Genomic DNA, 9,646 nt, shown 5'->3' with positions numbered 1-9,646 from the left:
TACTTCTGTACAGGCGTTGGCTTGACATACTTCGCGCCGCAAGTTTTGCAGCAGGAGGTCCTAGAGGCTCAATTGCTCGAAGCTGGTGAATGACATCCGGAATTGAGGCTCACTGACTTCTACGTGAATGATATCGTATTTGTCGAAGATGATGCCAGTGGGAATGGTCGAGAAGAGCATGTCCTGATCCGTTGGAAGAGATGGTCTAATATGGGGTGCCTCCATTTGATTGCTGTCGGGCTCTCGTGTGAGGCACAACCTCGTTCGTGCAGTATTGGCAGTGTGGTCCTTCTAGTGGCACTCGAATCAACCACGGGGCCGGTAACCCTCGTCTTTGGAGCAGTCTCCTCCTTGTGCGCTACCAGGGTCCGCTGGGGGCACTCGCGACTCCCCTTTCTCGCCACACTTTCAACATCCCTTGGAACACCACTCCTGATGTGTGTTCACGCAGTCCCGGCTCATATCAGTGTCTTATTAACAGTTGAAGCAGCCGCTCTTGCGTCTGTTAGCACTGGAAGCTGTTAGGTATTCTCGACTGACGGGGATCTCTTCGCCACCTTTGAAGCAGCCTCTTCTACCGCCTCTACCACTATGTGAGGTATTGGTGTTTGGCAGTTTTGGCTCATGTGGTCGTCCTGACAAAACTTAAAACAGCCTCTACCACGAGAGTCCGCCACCCACGGAAGCGGAGTCTTCCGAGAGATTCACGATTCATGTGAGCTTCCTCTCCACACGTGAAACAACCTCTTTCATGGCCGCCCCGGGAGGCTGCGTTCGGGCAGTCTCTACTGTGGTATCGTTCTTGGTTGCACTTGAAACACGCTCTGCTTTCTCCTCCTTCACAGAAGGGTAGCCCCCGAACCTGCCCCCACCACCAAACCTCCCGGAGTATTGTCCAAAGATCGAATTGGGCTCAACCTTTCAGCTGCTGCTCGAATCTTCATCTTGCTAAGGGTCGTCCGAGGCTGCCGAGCCTACAACATTGTTGTTTTCACCCCACCATTGTAGTTCCAACCACACCTGGCAGAAGGACTAGGGTTGTCTCAGCTGTAATCGGCCGGTGCACCATTGCACTGGCCTCCCATGCCCAAGCCTGAAGAATCTGTCTAGGTGGTTCAACATCTTGCCTCTTTGCAGCCGGTGCTCTTCGACCCAAAGGTGGCTTATCCACGCCGCAGTCTCGGCCAAAGCCGGCTATTGCTGATTAAAAGATGTTACGAAGACCCGGCGATAATAGGTTGGAAACATCAGCGTCGTCGTCTTCCTCCCAGCTTCCTCGAAGCCGCATACACGTGCACCGGTTTTTGTTCACTTCTTCCTTATGCGCAAAAATAATTAAGGGTGCGGAAGTCTTACTATCAAGTCAGCCGTAGAAAAAGTCCAAATAACGTTACCTGAATATTGGAGATGTCGGTGCAAATAAGAAAAATAATATCAACTTATACATAAGAAACCCTCTATCAATCTTCATCGCTTAAAGACAGTAACCTTTAGGACTTGTTGTTATTTTGAAATTCTATTTATCGTAAATTGTGCCAGAGAACGAAACGACAGGAAGGAAGACGAACTCAGGCGCCAGTAGACAACTGATTTTCAATGTTTGTTTTCTCGCCTAGAAGATCTTTGCTCATACCCGGAAGAAATATAGCTACGCTGTACCTTTTAACATAATTTTCACACAATGCTTGTTAAAACTGAGAGAAATCAGATAAGAAAACGATGAATATTGACAAGAACGTAAAAAGGACGAAAGCAATCAATTCACCAATTTTTTTAAATATCAAAAAAGAAGAAGGGGGACAGTGAATTAAATTTTTCTGCCGATACCACTCGCTGCGGATCCTTTCACTTTCCTGAATGAGTTTATGTAGCCCTGATAGAATAACACTGCGGCCCACACCCAACTGACTGGCTTCAAACGATAAAAAGTTGAATGTAATAAATGCCAGTCCCAGCATACCAATCGGCCCCTCAAAAATTATTAGGTGGAGTGAGGCGAAACGGCGGCATGTGAGAAGGCAGTGATGTATTGTTTTCGGTTCATTGCAAACTGCGCATAAGTTACATAATAAAAATCCCCATTTGTGAAGATAATGATTTACTCAAGGAACCTTACAGCAAAACCATATGAGGAAACTTCGATGGAAAGGGCATTTCATGGTGTTCGAGTTGAGCTGCAAGTGTTGAAACTCTTCGGATTGTAGAAGCAATGCTTAGTTGATTTTTAAGACTAATAGGCGTTTGATTCGTTCTGCAGTAATAAAATAAACTGTGAAGCTACTAGTACCGCCAGGAATTATAAAGACCCCACAAAGTGAGTCAGTCAGCAGGTTCATTTAGTACGATTGTATTTTAATGTAGGCACGTCCTAAGGCATAAATATCCACATGCATCGTAGGCACAACGTTCGAAGTAATAATTAAACGGTGACGACAGTAAGTTAAGCAGCTGCTTTAATACCTTTTCAATGCTATGCTCCATTGAACCTCGTAGCGTTTAGCCTTCGCAGCTTTGACTGTATGTACGCACTTGAAGAATTGTGTAAATTTAGAGGCTCGCGCTACAAATGTTCACGCTACGCAGGAATTCACGCAGGCTGCGGTGGACGCACAGTACTTGCGGTGCTCGCCTGCTGACCCGAAAGACGCGGGTTTGATCCCGGCCGCAGCGGTCGCTTTTCAGTGAAGGTGAAACATAGGTGGATCGTTAACCCAAAGTTAGGCGTATCCTAAGAAACTACAAATCCGAAGGTATGGAGCTCTCCGCAAGGGCGTGTCTCATATTGATATTGTGCTTTTGGCACATACATTCTCAGAATTCCTTAACAAGATTTCAAGCAGCATAAATGTTCCCGTACAGTGGAGTGCCAATAGTCAACTTTCAGAAAAGAGTGTTTTTAAGAAAAAAAAGGCAGAAAAAATGTGTTGCCTCGTGTAGGTTTTGAACCCGGAACTGCTCCCTCCGAAACCCAGAATTTTCAGCAAACCAACTAACGAGACAGGGACGACAACATCTGGGTGACACCTTTGTAGTAACTCACTGATTGGAGAAGGAAATAAACATAAGTAGAAAGGTGAATGACTGGGAAGCTAAACATTTGGAAATCTCCGGATCGCCAGCTGAATATCATTTGAGAAAAGGGGGCTGTAAAAAAAATTGAGCAGAGTAAAAAAGTGAGAAGAACCTCATGAACACAAGCACCGATTTCAAACGAAATTTATTGGTTGGAAGGTTACGCGGATGATGCTTTTATACAATCGCATGTACGGGTACAGAAGAAAAGTTTCCAGATGGGACTTGCAGAAACAATATAAATAATACAATAGATATAGCTTCTCATGCCGATTAAATACGCACCCGTCGCATATCCCTGCTTTACAATGGATGTGACGGGAACAAGTTCTTGCACTTCTAACTACAGAGAAATGTTGGTGAATTACCTCACAGGTTCTCTTGTTATTAAATCAATCGCCGTAAAAATTGGCGTGGCTGATTGTAGGCGGCGCAGAAGAGGAAGAGGATGAAAAGGAAGAAGAGAATAAACAGAGCGCATGCCGGTGACAGTTAACAGATTTCTTTTGGCTTTGCATGGACTAATGACCTGCTTAACAGATTTGCCAGTATAAGTAAAACTGGCATTTAAGAAAAAAACTGTATTTTTGGTCACGTCGTAGCTATAAAAATAAAAAAAATAAAATTATTGGGCTCGTCCGGGATTTGAACCCGGGACCTCTCGCACCCTAAGCGAGAATCATACCCCTAGACCAACGAGCCGACACGCAGTTGCATGATAGTTATCATGGGGTGTGGAGTGACATCAGCCAACAGGGCTTGGTGGTCACACCAAGGATCCGGCCACACTAGGCAACATTTAAAAGTTGTCTAATAAACAGGCGTGCTTGAGAAAGGAACTTTGCTTAATAGAAATGCGAATAATACAAATGGCCGCATTTAATACTCCGACCAAAAAGGAAAAAGAGGGCTCGTCGGGGATTTGAACCCGGGACCTCTCGCACCCTAAGCGAGAATCATACCCCTAGACCAATGAGCCACACAAGACATCGCGGTACCTTTACAGATTCGGTTGTTGGTATATGGGTCGACTGCCGAAAGCTAAGTCAGTAAAACAAATCCCCAAATAGGTAACGTTCATTCCTTCCCAACTGAGCACTAAAAAGTAAAAAAAAGAATGAATACGTAAGTCCTTAGTTTGCTCCTGGTCCCTTCCTTAAACTGCCGCAAGATTTATTTTTAAGTAGCCCCCGCCACGTTGGTCTAGTGGCTAAGGTACTCTGCTGGTGACCCACCGGTCGCAGGTTCAAATCCCGGCTGCGGCAGCTTCAATGCCGATGGAGGCGGAAACGTTGTAGGCCCGTGTGCTCGGATTTGGGTGCACGTTAAAGAACCCCAGGTGGTCGAAATTTCCGGAGCCCTCCACTACGGAGTCTCTCGTACTCCTATGGTGGTTTTGGGACGTTAAAGCCCACACAACAATCAATCAATCAGTCAATCAATATTCTTAGCCCGCGAGTTCCTTGTTGTCTTCGTCAATTTTTTCGGTGACTTCAAATTTCAGTGCCATTTAAGTAGTTGGAATTCGTCACTTTTGTTCGGCGGAACATAATTTGTATCTGCAGGGTCACGACGTACGAAATGTGTCGACAAACGGTATTTACGGAATATGTTTAATGTAAAGAGGAACAGCAACTGTAATAGATTAGGAGGTTTCCCCTAAAGTTGAATTGTTCGAAGTGAACACAGCATGATAGGAGCAGGGGCGTATTTCATGCATTCAACAGATAAAGAACGCGACCGGCGTTGATTTTAAAAGATTTTACGCGTTGAGCTAGCTTTTTCTAATGCTTAAAAATGTCAAAACAACACTTCCCTCAGAAAATGGTACTTGGCTGCGCCCTTTAGCCAACTATCACCGAAAGTAGCAATATATGAACCTTATGTCAGCATCGGTCGCACTGCCGTTCTGCTGGAGAGAAGAAGTAAGACCATGCCAAAGCCGCCGCAAATAACAACAGCATATGGATGGGGCATAGGGCAGCCGGAGCGTACCGTTGCTGCATCAACTAAATTCGCAATGCAGTTGGCGCTAAAGCAAGTTTTCCGCTAAAATTATACATGCATGATTAAACTTGTTTCAGTCTTACTATGGTGACTAATGGGTTGACATTTATGCAGTGATCGCGCTAAGACAATTTCCCAGGAACGCGTTTTGCCTAGAATCTTATCTGTACAGATGAACAAAACTGGTTCACCTGATCTTGAACGTTAGACTCATTGGGTTCATTGTATCTGGTCTGAAGGTGCAATATCAGGTTTGCGCGACGTTACGAAAACAATTTCGGAAGGTGCCGTTGACCATCAGTGTCATTCTCTATATTCTTCACGTTAAAGTGACGTCCTGGAGGACATGGAGTTTACATATCAGAATTTTCGTCGAGAGCAGCCAGCCTCTGCTTGCTCAGTAAAAATTGGGCAGATCCCACGCACAGAGGGAACCAATGATATGCGAAGCACGAATGAGGCAGCTTGCTATGTCACTTTAATATCAGCACTACGTAGCCAGGTCTAGGTAAATTTTTCATACATGTATTCCATGTCTTAATTAACATGTTCGGACGTGTAATTCCTCTTCGTAATCTATTCACGTCACCAACATTCAATGTGTGTGGAGCTAGTGAAACGGCCGCGAGCATGCTATGAGCATGGCGTGTAGTCGTGTTGCTATATGACACGCATATCATGATTATTATATTTTAACCAGTCACATCGCTTCGCCGTTCATTCACGTCCGGTAATAGCAAATATGGTATATGTGGAGCTAGCGAAACGGTGGCGAGCGCATCAAGATAGACCAAACATACTCCGACGTAACGTTGACGCGCGCGCACGCTGGGTGCAGCGACGCTTCGCTAGCAAAACACGAGCACTGACGTCAGAGTCTAACGCTAGGCACGAACTGCGCGACAAGCGTTCGTCGATGCGGCGCGGCGGCAACCGCTGCAAAATGAGACATGCTGCGTTTCGCGCCGACGGACGACGTTACCAACACAGCACTGCATCTGCCTTTCATCGTGACGGTGGGATGACGGGTACGCTCAAATGCGTAAGCGCCAAAGGAACGAAGCATGGCGTGTGCATTTTCCATGACGCCCTCAAGCGCCGCCACCTTGGACTGATAACGTTGCACTTTAGTACACGTATCAAACAAACAAACAGTGCTCTGATGAACTCAGACGCATGAAATGGCTTTGCCGGCGCAATAAACGTCTCATAACCACGATCATCCTATTTTCTGACATAGAACATCTATAAAACAAACGCTTATCAGTCCAAGTGGCGGCGCCCATTAGTCGAAAAGAAAATCGTGTATATGCAACGTATATGGCATGCAAATCGCCGCCTGCAAGGCGTGGCACCGCCGGTGTGACGCGACAAAGTGAACGCGGGCGTGACGGGTGCCGGTTCACGTCATAGTGTATTGGGACCTTGAGAGTGGCAAGTCGGCAAATGCAGCAAGACCATGAAATAAAAATTTTGACATTCCTGACATACGTTTTATGATTTTCACGTTATTACCAGCCAATGGATAGATAGATAGATAGATAGATAGATAGATAGATAGATAGATAGATAGATAGATACGATAAAAGTCGCAGAGGTTCGCTAATAAATGCTTCGCAATAAAAAAAATCCAACACAGTCACCTTTCAGCCGCATGATTAGCATGAACTTCGTTCCCAAGGTACGTGAGATCTGCCTTTTTTTATTGCCATACTCTAGCACGATTCTATTTTCAAAAGAAAAGGAGGGAGAGAACCTGGGAAAGCAGGGGAGGGTGTACATTCTGTTCATAGAAGAACTAGTCCAGCGTGATTGGCCCCAGTGCTGCGGGTACATATAGATATCCATGATGCCGCTCCTGCTAAGGATCCGTCTATGGAGAGGTATAAAATCTTTATGAGAATTAGGCGAAAAACCCTGCAGTTTTCTTAGAGAATAGCACAATGATAACAAAAAAAACCAAACAAGAAAATGAAAGCATGAATGAAATGCTAACGAAAATGCATCTGTGCGTAAAAACTTTTAGTTAGTATAGTGTATGAATATAATAGATTGATGAACGCCCAGTGAAGCAAATAATAAATGCCTTGAAAAAAATCAATTAAAACAAAAAAGCAAACAAGCATACGTCCATATTTCTTTATGTAAATGAAACAAGGCATCATTTGGGACCTATACAGCACCGTAAGCAAGAATACACTTCCAGACGAATGCATGCGTTTTAAATATTTTTATTAGCTACTGAACGATGTGGCGACGAGGTTCTGGACAACAAAGATCCCCCAAAGACGTACAATGAATTTAATAAAAACTTTAATCTGAGGAGGCGAAAGTATCTGCCACCACAGAGTAAACTGAACAGGCCTCAGGCATTGACGCTCAGACTCCAGCAGGTCGGATGGGACCAAGTGGGATGCTGCGGCGCGCAGTACATATTTAAAGCCGCAGCTATGGGCAGTCCAACAGGCCCTACGCCATGGCAAAGACCTCTGGCCTATCACGCCTGGACAGACCTAAATGAAGTTTTTCCATACAATACCACACCATGTCATTTCACACAAGAAATGCGAAATTACCCCTTACTAAAAATAATAGTTATGTCCACCCCTCTAGGCACATCGATTCTGGTTTTCCTTTTGATCAGTGTATGTACTCTATTTATGTAGCACGTACAAGCTTCGAATTTATTGTCTATATACATTTCGAATATTTACGTCCGCATGCCAAACCTCCGTGGGTAACCGCCACAGGCTTTGATATCCTATTAACATACATATGTTACCCCATACTCCTCTGATATTTTTGTACAAAAAAGTACACATTTTATAATCAAATATTACAAATGCCACATTCCTAACAATAGCTAAACCAAAAAGTAATGAGAATAAACATGTCAAAAAAAAAACTATACATTACGAAAGTGAGAGGTAATATTCGAACTGTCTTGCATGAACAGGAATAAAGAAAATAAGGAAGAAATACCAGTAATCAGATTATCTTAACAAAGTCACATAAAAACGAAAACATCCAAAAGCCGAAAGCATGCTGACAGGTGCATGAAAATAAAAATGGGGTCATCTGGGATTTATGCCGGCAGCTTCCTTGCCCCATAATCGAGAATGTAAGTCACGGATTATATTAACGATAACCTATACTATTCTGGTAACTGCCCTTGAACTTGTTCAGAATAACTGCGCTTCAGATTGTCTAACTATAACAGAACCGCGAGCATTTCAACTATGAAAACTTCCCTTGCACTCCCTTCTTTACATCTCGTAGAAAAGTCAGCCGTTTAACACAATTTTACGAAATGTATACGCATCCTTTTTTGCACGACCAATTACTTCTTCGCCCATATCGCATATCCCGCCGCATTGACAACCATCTCAAAATAATTGATAGATAGAAATATATGTGGGGTTTAACGTTCGAAAACCACCATATGAATATGAGAGACAAGTATATTGGAGAACTTCGAAAATCCATCACAAAGTAGGCATCTCTTTATGCAACGCAAAAACTTTCTTCGTTTTTGCCTCATTCATCGGAGAAGTGAAACACACTTTACAGTGACATTGTTGCTATTAGCGACCTTTTATTAGGTCTTCTTCTTGCAATAGTCAAAATTGTGTGATTACGTTCTGTATTGTATTAGCTAACATGTATTATATAGTGTATTAGCAGACATTGTATTTATTGAAGGTTAATTTGTACGTTCTAACTGTATTAACGGCCTTTTGTTCATTTACATTTTTTGTAAACAACCCACCACCCTCTGCGATGTCATTTGGCCCTGATTGTAAAATAAATAAATCACTCAACAAATTGGGATAATAAATATTATTAAAATACGTAACTAATTATAACAACTTTAAACACACCGTTATTTACAATAATGATACAAATTACGATATTGACGATAATTACGTTAAACAATATTATTGATAACGATATCAGCGAAATAAGTGATTTTTCATCATGAAAATATAGTGTCCTTGCCCATAATTGCGACGTTGAATTTCGAGTGGTGGTGGCCACCAGAAAGGGACAGTCTTCGGACATGACGGTCCGATGGTACTGCACCGACGTCCCTCCTATATATACTCAAGCACAATCTTGAGTATAGACTCATACTCAAGCACAGTCTGTACTCAAGCACAATCTTGAGTATGGACTCATAGGCTTACAAGTTTGCACGCTGGGTCACCTGGATGGCCAACTCGTGGGTTGGCGGCAGGGCCATCACTATCGTCTCTGCACGGGCTAGTAGGACGTGTTCTCGAAGCCAGTGTCACACAGCAGCGTGTGCAGAATGGGAAGCACGAATGCCGTCATCTTTCCAGATCTAGTATGTACGCAGGCCACCAAGTCCCGGCCGGTCAAAGTATTATTGACGGCGTACTTCTGTGTGGGCATCGGCTTCAAACACTTCGCGCCGCAAGTTCAGCAGCAGCAGCAAGTCCTACATGTTCATTTCCTCGAACTTGGTTAATGACATCCGAAAATGAGCATCACTAACTTCCACGGGAATGACACCGTACTTGTCGAAGTTCATGCCCGTGGAGAT

At 43.8% G+C, this 9,646-nt stretch overlaps 1 non-coding gene across 1 annotated transcript; it reads right to left on the bottom strand.

The window, feature by feature from the left end:
* Positions 1-3,702: 3,702 nt before the first annotated feature.
* On the bottom strand, positions 3,703-3,774 carry TRNAP-AGG (transfer RNA proline (anticodon AGG)). The gene has a single exon. It is a non-coding gene; the product is annotated as a tRNA-Pro (tRNA).
* Positions 3,775-9,646: the final 5,872 nt, after the last annotated feature.

The sequence above is a fragment of the Rhipicephalus microplus genome, chromosome X, assembly GCF_043290135.1.
Source record: "Rhipicephalus microplus isolate Deutch F79 chromosome X, USDA_Rmic, whole genome shotgun sequence".
Taxonomy (NCBI): domain Eukaryota; kingdom Metazoa; phylum Arthropoda; class Arachnida; order Ixodida; family Ixodidae; genus Rhipicephalus; species Rhipicephalus microplus.
The sequence above is the reverse complement of the archived record's forward strand: the minus strand, read 5'-3'. Positions and strand labels throughout refer to the sequence as shown.